The 11,667-nt window shown below is 40.9% G+C and overlaps 1 pseudogene; it reads left to right on the top strand.

Annotated features, from left to right (window-relative positions):
• Positions 1-9,575: 9,575 nt before the first annotated feature.
• Positions 9,576-9,805, top strand: LOC116752118 (annotated as a pseudogene).
• The last annotated feature ends 1,862 nt before the right edge of the window (positions 9,806-11,667 follow it).

The raw sequence follows: 11,667 nt of genomic DNA, 5'->3' as shown, positions 1-11,667 counted from the left end.
TTATTTCTTCCTTTCCACGTCTGATACCTTTCTTTTTCTTCTACAATACCTAGGTCATTTTGCACCTATATCTGTAGGATAAATTCCTAGAAGTGGAATGGCTGGGTCCAAGAGGGTGTGTTTATAATTTTGATATTTATTAATAAATTGGCCTCTACAGGTGTTGAACCAATTTAGATTTTTAATCCGCACCATGTGACCATGGCTGCTCTGTGGGATGTGAAAAGAAGCTTTTCACTTGTCTTATTTCTAATAAAAGGGGAGCCTATTCCCCGCCCCCATACTTCAGTGTCATTTGAATCATTTGTATTTTCTTCTCTGTAAAATCATGTGTAGGCACTCTTTTTTTTTAATTGAGGTGAAATTCACATAAAATAAAATTAACCCTGTTAAAGTGGCATTAATGCATTCACATAACTATATTCAATATCTGGTAATAAACCAGCTTTCTGTTTTGTACAAAGTTTTTATATGTTAAGGAATTTAGCCCTTTATCTGTAATATGAGTTGCAAATATCTTCTCAGTTTGTCTTTTAACTTTTTTTTTTTGCGGTACGCGGACCTCTCACTGCTGTGGCCTCTCCCGTTGCGGAGCACGGGCTCCGGACGCGCAGGCTCAGCGGCCATGGCTCAGGGGCCCAGCCGCTCCGCGGCATGTGGGATCCTCCCGGACCGGGGCACGAACCCGTGTCCCCTGCATCGGCGGGCGGACTCTCAACCACTGCGCCACCAGGGAAGCCCGTCTTTTAACTTTTGACATTGCCTATGTTTGTTTTTTTTTTTTTTTTTTTTTTTTGCTGTGCATTCTTTTTATTTTTACATCCTTGGATGTAAATATCTGTTTCTTCTTTAATGGCTTGTGGATTTCCTGATCCAACACTCTCCAAAATTCCACACTGCTCAAAATTGTTCTCACTTTACCTGGCTTGAAGTGCACAGGCTGAGACCTCATCTCTATCCTGGCATTTTCACAGTGCCCCCTCCCCAACACCTCCCTGCAAAATAAGTTACTTAATTAATTTAATTTTTTTTTTTTTTTTTTTTTTGCGGTACGTGGGCCTCTCACTATTGTGGCCTCTCCCGTTGCTGAGCACAGGCTCCGGACACGCAGGCTCAGCGGCCACGGCTCATGGGCCCAGCCGCTTCGCGGTATGTGGGATCTTCCTGGACCGGGGTACGAACCCATGTCCTCGGCATCGGCAAGCGGACTCTCAACCACTGCGCCACCAGGGAAGCCCAATTAACTTAATTTTTAAAAAACCACCTGGGCTTACAGAGCTCTGGTTTCTCAGATATTGCCAAACTTCTCCCAACCTCTTCCTTCCCGCATTTATTTGTTTTCTTCCTTCTTCTCTCCTTCAAAACAATCACTCCTTTATTCCCTCTGCTATAGCCACCAGAAACCAACCTCACACCCACCCCTTTCCTGATCACAAAATCCTCGGAGATCTTAGAGTAACTTCTCTTCCCCAGTAGGAGGCAGAGACCTTGTAGCTGGAAGTTCTTTGGAAATTGTCATCAGCTTATGCAACTTAATGGGGTAAAAGGTATCAATCATTTCCCTACTCTCCTCCCATCACCATGGCAACTACCTAACCAATGAATGTCTGATCCTAGGACCTTATCCTGACTTGGATTATTCAAGATTTAATCATCTTGAATTATTAAAACTGCCATCTACGTTTTCCTTTGGGTTAAGAAGGAACAAAATATTAGCAAACCAAATTCAGCAATACATTTAAAGGATCATACACCATGATCGAGTGGGATTTATTCCAGGGATGCAAGAATGGTTCAACATGTGCAAATAATCAGTGTACTACACCACATTAACAAAATGAAGGATAAAAACCATACGATCATCTCAATAGATGCAGGAAAATCGTTTCACAAAATTCAACATTCATTCATGATAAAAGTTTCAACAAACTGCCTATAGAGAGAAGGTACCTCAAGATAAAAAAGGCCATATATGACAAGACCACAGCTAACATCACATTCAATGGTGAAAAGCTGAAAGCTTTTCTTGCACGATCGGGAACAAGACAAGGATGCCCACTCTCACCATTTTTATTCAACATAGTACTGGAGGTCCTAGCCAGAGCAATTAGGCAGAAAAAGAAATAAAGGCATCCAAATCAGGAAGGGAGAAGAAAAACTGTCTCTATTTGTAGATGATGGGATTTTATATATAGAAAACCCTAAATATCCCACAAAAAAAACTGTTAGGATTAATAAATTCAGGAAAGTTGCAAGATACACAATCAATATACAAAAATCAGTTCCATTTCTATGCATTAACAGTGAACTATCAGAAAGAGAAATTAAGGAAACAATCCCATTTATAATTCAAAAATTTAATCTAAGAGGTGAAAGATCAGTGCACTGAAAACTACAAGACATTGATGAAATTGAAGAGGACACAAACAGATGGAAAGATATATCATGGTCATGGATTGGAAGAATTAATATTGTCAAAATGTCTGTATTACTCAAAGCAATCTTTAGGTTCAATGCAATCCCTATCAAAATTTCAATGGCACTTTTCACAGAAGTAGAAAAATAATCCCAAAATTGTATGGAGCCACAAAAGACCCCAATTAGCCAAAGCAATCTTAGGAAAGAAAACAAAGCTGCAGGCACCATAGGTCCTGATTCCAAACTATATTACAAAGTTACAGTAGTCAAAACAGCATAGTGTTGGCATAAAAACAGACACATAGAGAGACCAGAAATAAATATATGCATATATGATCAATTAACTTATGAAAAAGTAGCTAAGAATATACAATGGGGAAAGGATAGCCTCTTCAATAAACAGTGCTGGGAAAGCTGGACAGTCACATGTGGAAGAATGAAACTGGATCCCTATCTTACACCATACACAAAAATAAACTCAAAATGGATTAAAGACCTGAACACAATGGTAAATTCCTTAACATTGGTCTTGGCAATGATTTTTTGGATTTGACATCAAAAGCAAAGGCAACAAAAGCAAAAATAAACAAGTGGGACTATATCAAACTATAAAGCTTCTGCACAGCAAAAGAAACCATCAACAAAATGAAAAGGCATCCTAGGGAATGGGAGAACATATTTTCAAACCGTATATCTGACAATGGATTGATACAGAAAATGTATAAAGAACTCATACAACTCAACAGCAAAAAAAAAAAAAAAAAGAAAGAAAGAAAAAGAAAAAAAAATCCAATTTTTAAAATGGGCAGAGACTGAAGAGACATTTTTCCAAAGAAGACATACAAATGGCCAACAGGTACATGAAAAGGTGCTCAACATCACTAGTCATCAGGAAAATATAAATCAAAACCACAATGATCACACCTGTCAGATGGCTATTATCAAAAAGACAACAAATAACAAGTGTCGGTGATGATGTGGAGAAATGAAACCCTAGTACACTGTTGGTGGGAAAGTAAATTGGTGAAGCTGCTATGGAAAACAGTATGGAGATTCCTCAAAAAATTAAAAATAGGACTACCATATGATCCAGCAATTCCTCTCCTGGGTATTTATCCAAAGATTTAAAAACACTAATAAAAAAGATATATGCACCCATCTGTTCATTGCAGCATTATTTACAACAGCCAAAATATAGAGACAACCTAAGTGCCCAAAAATAGATAAATGGATAAAGAAGATGTGATAGATGATAGATAGATAGATAGACAGATAGATAGACAGAATATTACTCAGCCATAAAAAAAAGAATCAAACCTTGCCATTTGAGATAACATGGATAGATCTAGAGGGTATTATGCTAAGTGAAATAAGTCAGACAGAGAAAGGCAAATACTGTGTGATTTCACTTACATGTGGAACCTAAAAAACAAAACAAATAAACAAACAGAACAGAACATAAACAGAGTTATAGGTACAGAAAGCAAACAGGTGGTTGCCAGAGGGGAGTAAGGGAGTGGAAGGAAAGAAATTTGGTGAGGGAGATTAAGAGGTACAAAAATTTCCAGTTGCAAAATAAGTGAGTCATGGTTATGAAATACAGTGTGGAGAATATAGTCATAACTATGTAGTATTTTTGTAGTGCTGTATGTCAGTTATATCTCAAGAAAACTAGAAGAAGAAAAAAAAACCACAATGAGATATCCCCTCACACCTGTCAGAATGGCTATCATCAAAAAGACAAGAGATAACAAATATTGGCAAGGATGTGGTGCAAAGGGAATCATTGTGCACCGTTGGTGGAAATATAAATTGATACAGCCACTGTGGAAAAAAGTACGGAGACTCCTCAAAAGAATTAAGAGTAAGATACAGCTATCCCACTTCTGGGTATCGACCTGAACAAATTGGAAGCAGGAACTCAAAGAGATATTTCTACAACCATGTTCATAGCAGCACTATTTATTCACAATAGCCAAGAGGTGGAAGCAACCAGAGTGTCCATCAATCGGTGAATGGATAAACAAAATGTGATATATACATACAATAGAATATTATTCAAGTTGAAAAAGGAAAGAAATTTGACACATGCTACATGGATGGACCTTGAGTACATTATGCTGAGTGAAATAAGCCAATCACAAAATACTGTGTCATTCCACTCATAAGAGGTCCCTAGAGGAGTCAAATCCGTAGGGACAGAAAGTAGGATGGGGGGGTCAGGGGCTGGGGGAGGGGGATGGGGAGTTAGTGTTTAATGGAGACAGAGTTTCTGTTCGGGAAGATGAGAAAGTTCTGGAGACGGATGGTGGGGATGATTGCACAACAATGTGAATGTACTTAGCACCTCTGAACTGTACACTTAAAATGGTTAAAATGGTAAAATTTGTATTGTGTGGGTTTCACTACAATTAAAAATAAAAACCCTCGGTGGAGCCATCTCCTAATAACTGAATGGATGGCTACTTTGTAGAGAGAGCTTTCCATGTGCTGGTCTATGAGTTAGCTAGGGTGCTCATAACAAAGAACAACAAACTAGATGATTTAAAAAACAGAAATTTGGGCTTCCCTGGTGGCGCAGTGGTTGAGAGTCCGCCTGCCGATGCAGGGGACATGGGTTCGTGCCCCGGTCCGGGAAGATCCCACATGCTGCGGAGCGGCTGGGCCCGTGAGCCATGGCCGCTGAGCCTGCGCGTCCGGAGCCTGTGCTCCTCAACGGGAGAGGCCACAACAGTGAGAGGCCCGGGTACCGCAAAAAAAAAAAAAAAAGAGGTTATACAATTTCCCTAAGACCACGTAACTCTGGAGGAGCTGGGATTGAAACCCAGGTCTGACAGATATCAAAGGCATCCCCCACAAGACCATCCTCCACATCTTGCATCTTCATAATGTTTCCTGAACACTCAGGCTGACTCTCTCTGCTTCCAGAATAAACCACTTACCACGTGATATTTCAATAGATTTTTTCTTTAATTTTCATTGGAGTGTAGCTGCTTTACAATGTTGTGTTAGTTTCTGCTGTACAGCAATGTGAATCAGCTATATGTATACATATATCCCCTCTTTTTTAGATTTCCTTCCCATTTAGGTCATCACAGAGCATTGAGGAGAGTTCCCTGTGCTATACAGTAGGTTCTCATTAGTTATCTATTTTATACATAGTATCAATAGTGTACATTCCTCTCACACTCCCCTTTCCCCTTTGGTATCCATAAGTTTGTTCTCTACATCTGTGTCTCTATTTCTGCTTTGCAAATAAGTTAATTTGTACCATTTTTCTAGATTCCACATCAATAGATTTTTTTTTAGGCAGCTGTTTCCCCCACTCTACTCTGAGTTCTTTGAAAGACACATAAACAAGAAGAGAAGAAAAGAAGGTGGCATTTGAGCTGGGGGTAACCCAGAGGTTATCCCTGGAACCTGTGAATATGTTACCTTATATAGTAAAAGGGACTTTGCAGATACGATTAAGCCTTGAGATCAGGAAGTGAGCCTGGATTATCCAGGTGTGCCCAGTGTCACCACAAGTTCTTATAAGAGGGAGGCAGGGCTTCACTGGTGGCGCAGTGGTTGGGAGTCCGCCTGCCGATGCAGGGAACATGGGTTCGTGCCCCGGTCCGGGAAGATCCCACATGCCACGGAATGGCTGGGCCCATAAGCCGTGGCTGCTGAGCCTGTGTGTCCAGAGCCTGTGCTCCACAATGGGAGAGGCCACAACAGTGAGAGGCCCACGTACAGGAAAAAAAAAAAAGAGGGAGGCAGGAGGGTCAGAGAAAGAGATGTGATGATAGAAGCAGAGGCCGTAGTCAGAGAGAGATACGAGATGCTGCTCTGCTGGCTTTGAAGATGGTGAAGGGACCATGAACCAAGGAATGCAGTGGCTCCTTGAAGCTGGAAAAAGCAAGGAAATGGATTCTCACCCTGGACTCTCCGGAAGGAGCACAGTGCCACCGACACCTTGATTTTAGCCTATTGAGGCCCCTTTCAGACTCTGACCTTCTGTAGTGTTAAGGCACAGAGCTGGTGGTCATTTTTCACAGGGAACTCACACGGGCCCTCCTCTTTGCCGTAGTGGTTGGGGTTCCGTTTTCTCACTAGCCCCTGCATCTCTCCCCCTCTCACCTCTCCCTTCATAGCTCTGACTCCCTTCTCTCACAGAGCACCTGAGATCTGCTTTTACTGATGCGCAAGGAACTTCACACGTTTCAACAATCCTACCGAAGTTATATACCAGAACCCATCAAGAGATTTTTCTTTTTTTAACAAAAGGACCATCGTGCACTTCCAGAAATGAATTGTGCCACCCCACTTGAAAGCCAAGGACCACTGTCACGGTCATGAGCCCCACTACGGCAGAAGTGGGGGGATGCCCGCGGGTGTGTTGTAAAATAGAAAATGAGGACTTCCCCGGCGGTCCAGTGGTTAAGACTCCATGCTTCCACTGCAGGGGGCACGGGTTTGGTCTCTGATCAGGGAACTAAGATCCTACACGACGCGCAGCCAAAAAATAATAATAATAATAAAGTAGAAAATGAGACTACAACCAGGTTATGCAGAGCTAAAGTGCTAGGCTAAGAACTGAGTATTTGTTGCCTAGGCAAGAGGGAGCCATTGAAGGTGTTAGAGTGAGGAGGGCCCCGATTGGATTTATAGTTTTACAAGGAACCTTCTACATCATTCTCCCTAACCCCAGGACTAGATCAAAATTCTCTCCTCTTGTGCCTATATTATTACTGGTACTTTCCTTCATAGTACTGTTTACAGTTAAACAGCTATACACGGAAATATTTGCTAACTGTCTATCAAGGCCAGGCTGGCCTTGTTTTCTTCAGGCATTAGAGTGTCTACAGTATCGCATGGGAATGAGTGTAATAATGGCAGAGAAGAAAGGAGAAGTACTTGTGAAAGGAAAGAAGGAAGTACGGCTCAACATCCTTAGTCATCAAAGAAATGCAAATCAAGACCGTCATGAGATACCATCGCACCCCCCCCTAGGATGGCTATATTCGAAAAAGACAGACAATAAAAAGTGCTGTCAAGGATGGAGGCAAATTGGAACGGTGGTGGTTAATTTTATGTGTCAAGCTGACCGGATGTGTCAACATCTTGATGGGATGTTCAGATGTCTGGTTAGGCAATACTGCTGGGTGTTTCTGGAAGAAACTATCATTTGAATCGGCAGAGTGGAGAGTGCTGCTCTCCCCAATATGGGCTAGTCCTCAGGCCTTTGGACTTGGACCAGAATTACACCAACAACTTTCCTAGAACTCCAGCCTGCAGATGGCAGGTCATGGGGCAAATTCACATGAGCCAATTCTTCATAAGTCTGTCTACATATGCATCTCTTACTGGTTCTGTTTCTCTGGAGCACCCCAACTAATACAGGAACTCTCACACATTTCTGGTGGGATACTAAAATGGTGTAGCATCTGTGGAAAATGGTCCTGCAGTGCCTCCGAAGTTAAACATAGAGTTACTACGTGATGCAGCAATTCCACTCCTGGCTATGTACCCAAGAGAAATGAAAACTTAGGTCCATACAAACACTTGGACACAAACGTCCACCCCAACATTCTTAACAATAGCCCCAAATTGAAATGACCCAAATGTCTGTCAATGAATGGTAAACAAAATGTGATACATCAATATGATGGAAGATCATCTGGCAGTTAAAGGGATGAAGTACTGACACGTTACCGCATTAATGAATCTTGAAAATACAATGCTAAGAGAAAGAAGTCAGATACAAAATCAGATACACGATTCCATTTTTGTGAAATGTCCCCAACAGACAAATCCATAGAGACAGAAAGTGAATTAGTGTTTGTATTAGTCAGAGTTCTCCAAACAGAACCAATAGGATGCACAAAAATATAGAGAGAGAGATTTGTTATAAGGAATTGGCTTACACGATTACGGAGCTGAACAAGCCCCCAAACCTGCAGTTGGCCAGCTGGAGACCCAGGAGAGATGATAGTGTAGTTCAGTCCAAAGGTCCACAGGCTCCAGCCAATGGGGAGAGCTGATATTTCAGTTTGAGTATGAAGACAGAAATAACCAATGTTTCAGTTTGAGTATAAAGAAAGGAAATAAAAATAAAAACAAATGCTAGAGGACTTCCATGGTAGCACAGTGGTTAAGAATCTGCCTGCCAATGCAGGGGACACGGGTTCGAGCCCTGGTCCAGGAAGATCCCACATGCCACGGAGCAACTAAGCCCGTGTGCCACAACTACTGAGCCTGCACTCTAGAGCCTGTGAGCCACAACTACTGAGCTTGAACCCGTGTCCCCTGCACTGGCAGGCGGATTCTTAACCACTGCACCACCAGGGAAGTCCCTGAAGCAATTTTTACTCCAATGAAGAAAATCCCTCTATCTCTGGTCTCAGTTTTTACTGTATAAAAGGACTGGACCAGATGACCTCCAGCTTTAGGAGTCAATGACTCTGGACCTGGCCAGGGAGAGAGGAATCACCACAAATTCCAGTGATTTACACACAAAGTATAGCTTACTGTAATAAAGTTAATTTTAGAGCATGGTCTAAAAAATTGTTCTTTATCCATCAACCCCATCCTGTAATGAGGTATTCCAAATATATGCTTTTAGTGAAAATAAAATCATCTAGAAATTACAAAGAGAACTTCTGGATTATGAGAAATGCCTATGGAGTTAATAAATTGCTCTTAATTCAAGTGTACACCCTGAGAGGAATTCAGGATGGAGAACAGTGTGAGGCACTCCATGCTTTGGACAAGCAGGCCTTAGACATTTAGATATATATCTCAGGAAGAATTTAAATGATTCCAGATTCTTGCATCTTCCCATACACAGAAAAGCACTAAATGCATTAACTTGAGATATTTGTTCTTTGTGACTAGCAGTAATCTTTTACCAAGATGTATGCTTGACCGAATGCATTCCCTAGCCAAAAATCACGTATAAACTGGCATTCCCCCCTGCCTCTTCAGAGCATTTTCCTCTGAGCTAACTGAGTAGCTGTCTCCTGGGGCTATAGTCCTCAGTAAGACCCCGAAGAAAATTTAAACTCACAACTCTTATGTGGTGTGTCTTCCTTTAAGTCGGAAAAGCCCATGCAAGAGAAATAGAGCATTAAGAAGCAATGGAAGGATGTAGCTGAGGCTTTGCCGGCCTCACTATGTCTGCCATTTTCAATTTTTAGAGTCTGTTGACTGTAATCTTGCTGCTTGTATGTACCTGTGCTTATATCCGATTCTTGGCATCCAGTCTCCTGGACAGAAATAAAACTGGGTTGTTGGGTATATTTTGGAAGTGTGCCAGAATTGGTGAACAGAAGAAGCCTTATGTTTCAGGATGCTGTATTGTGATGGCTTTCAGCATCCTCTTCATACAGTAGCTTGGAAGAATGCCAGAATTCAGTTGCCATCAGATTTAAATAAGAAAAAAAGAAGGAGTTATCTGCAGAAAATAATGGAAAGAATGGTTAATCCTTTTATCTCTGAACATTGAATGAGATAAAGTTCTAGCTGCTGTTCTCTGTTTGTGTTATTGGACCAATGTTTTGTTATTGGACCAATATAAATTATTAGGGGGACTTCCCTGGAGGTTCAGTGGTTAAGACTCCATGCTCCCACTGCAGGGGGCATGGGTTCTATCCCTGGTCAGGGAACTAAGATTCCGCACGCGGAGCTGCGCAGCCAGGAAAAAAAAAAAAATGACATATATAATTATATAATTTATATAATTATATAAATAATTAGGATGTAACCATTTAATAATCAGAGTGGAAATATGTCTGTAACAATCAACCTCAGTCCTGTACTACAATATTACATTCTGCATATGTCATTCTGTTGTATCAGGTACCAGTTTTTAGTGAGGTATCTTTAAGACACATGGTAGAAAACAAAATTGGTAAATTACTCAAGTTCCTTTCACTGTGATTTGGAAACAAGAAATCTTTATGGACTGAGACCTTTTTTGGACTAGCTTTTTTATTGAAAAAAGAAAGGTTCAGTTTGTGTTGGTAAGGCTTGCATTCATATTTAATAATGCTGGCTTTTCCACTGGCCACATCATTTTGAGCATTAACCAGAGTACCTCTACTTTTAGCCGACTGTCGTTTATTACAGGTGTTTAAACTATTTAAAATAAGCCTATGCAATTCTTAAGAAGGAAGATAAATGAGATGTGACTTGAAGGGTACTATTGAGAAGATGTTCCTATTTAACATGAAAGAATTCAGATAACACCTGACTGGTGTTATCGTCTCTGAAACCTCTGGTTAGGTATGGATAAAAATGCCTTAAGCATGAATTTGAGCAGCTGTCGTTCTCTGAATAAGGCTACGTGCTTAGGTCTCTACGTGTTAATTACCCCAAAATGCAAAGGGTGTTTTTGTTTTTTAATACAGCACTTTAAATCTAGTTTATGTTTTGTCTGTCAACTTGAACTGGAATCTTGTGTAACTTAGTAAGTGATGATAAACAGGTTTCATATGTACTTACCATATGCCATGGCATATATCTCTTTGAGCTTTGATGATAAAGGAAGACCTTCAGTAATTTTCATCGAGGTAAGAGGAACGTGGGAAATGTGACATAAATTTTGTAGCAGAAGTTATTACACATGCATGGTTAACGTTTCTTAAGGTTCAACCAGAATTCAGTTAAAATTACAAAGCTAAGGAGAACTTCTTAGCTAAAAAGTGCCCTTGACAGGGACTTCCCTGCTGGTCCAGTGGCTAAGACTCTGTACTCCCACTGCAGGAGGCCCAGGTTCAATCCCTGGTCAGGGAACTAGAGCCCACATGCTGCAACTAAAGATCCCACACAGGGCAACGAAGATCCTGCATACCACAACTAAGATCTGGTGCAGCCAATTAAATAAATCTTTTTTTTTAATTTACCATTAGAGATAGTATTGATTAGATGTTGTTGTCAGCTATTAATTCCCCATAAAGATAAAAAGAATAAAGCTTTTTTCTTTTTTAAGAAAGAAAAAAAGAAACAATGGGCAGAATAGCTCTCTTCAGAGAGATTTAGAACTTAGGACTTTGAGGGAAATGGTCCCCAGCCTGAAATTCTCATGAAACTCCACAACTTCTGAAAGCTGTACTGTGAATGATTCCTCTGGCCGGCTTCCTCCTGGAATGATGTCATTACCCTGCCGTCCCAGTTCCCTTTTTTCTCTAAGGCCTTGCCCTTTCAGCCCACACCTTGAGCCTGGCTCAAACATTTACTGAAGTACTACTGTGGAAAAATGTTACA

This window comes from Phocoena sinus, chromosome 3 (genome assembly GCF_008692025.1).
Source record: "Phocoena sinus isolate mPhoSin1 chromosome 3, mPhoSin1.pri, whole genome shotgun sequence".
Lineage (NCBI taxonomy): Eukaryota > Metazoa > Chordata > Mammalia > Artiodactyla > Phocoenidae > Phocoena > Phocoena sinus.
Note: the sequence above shows the minus strand (reverse complement) of the source record. Positions and strands in the feature narration are given on the sequence as shown.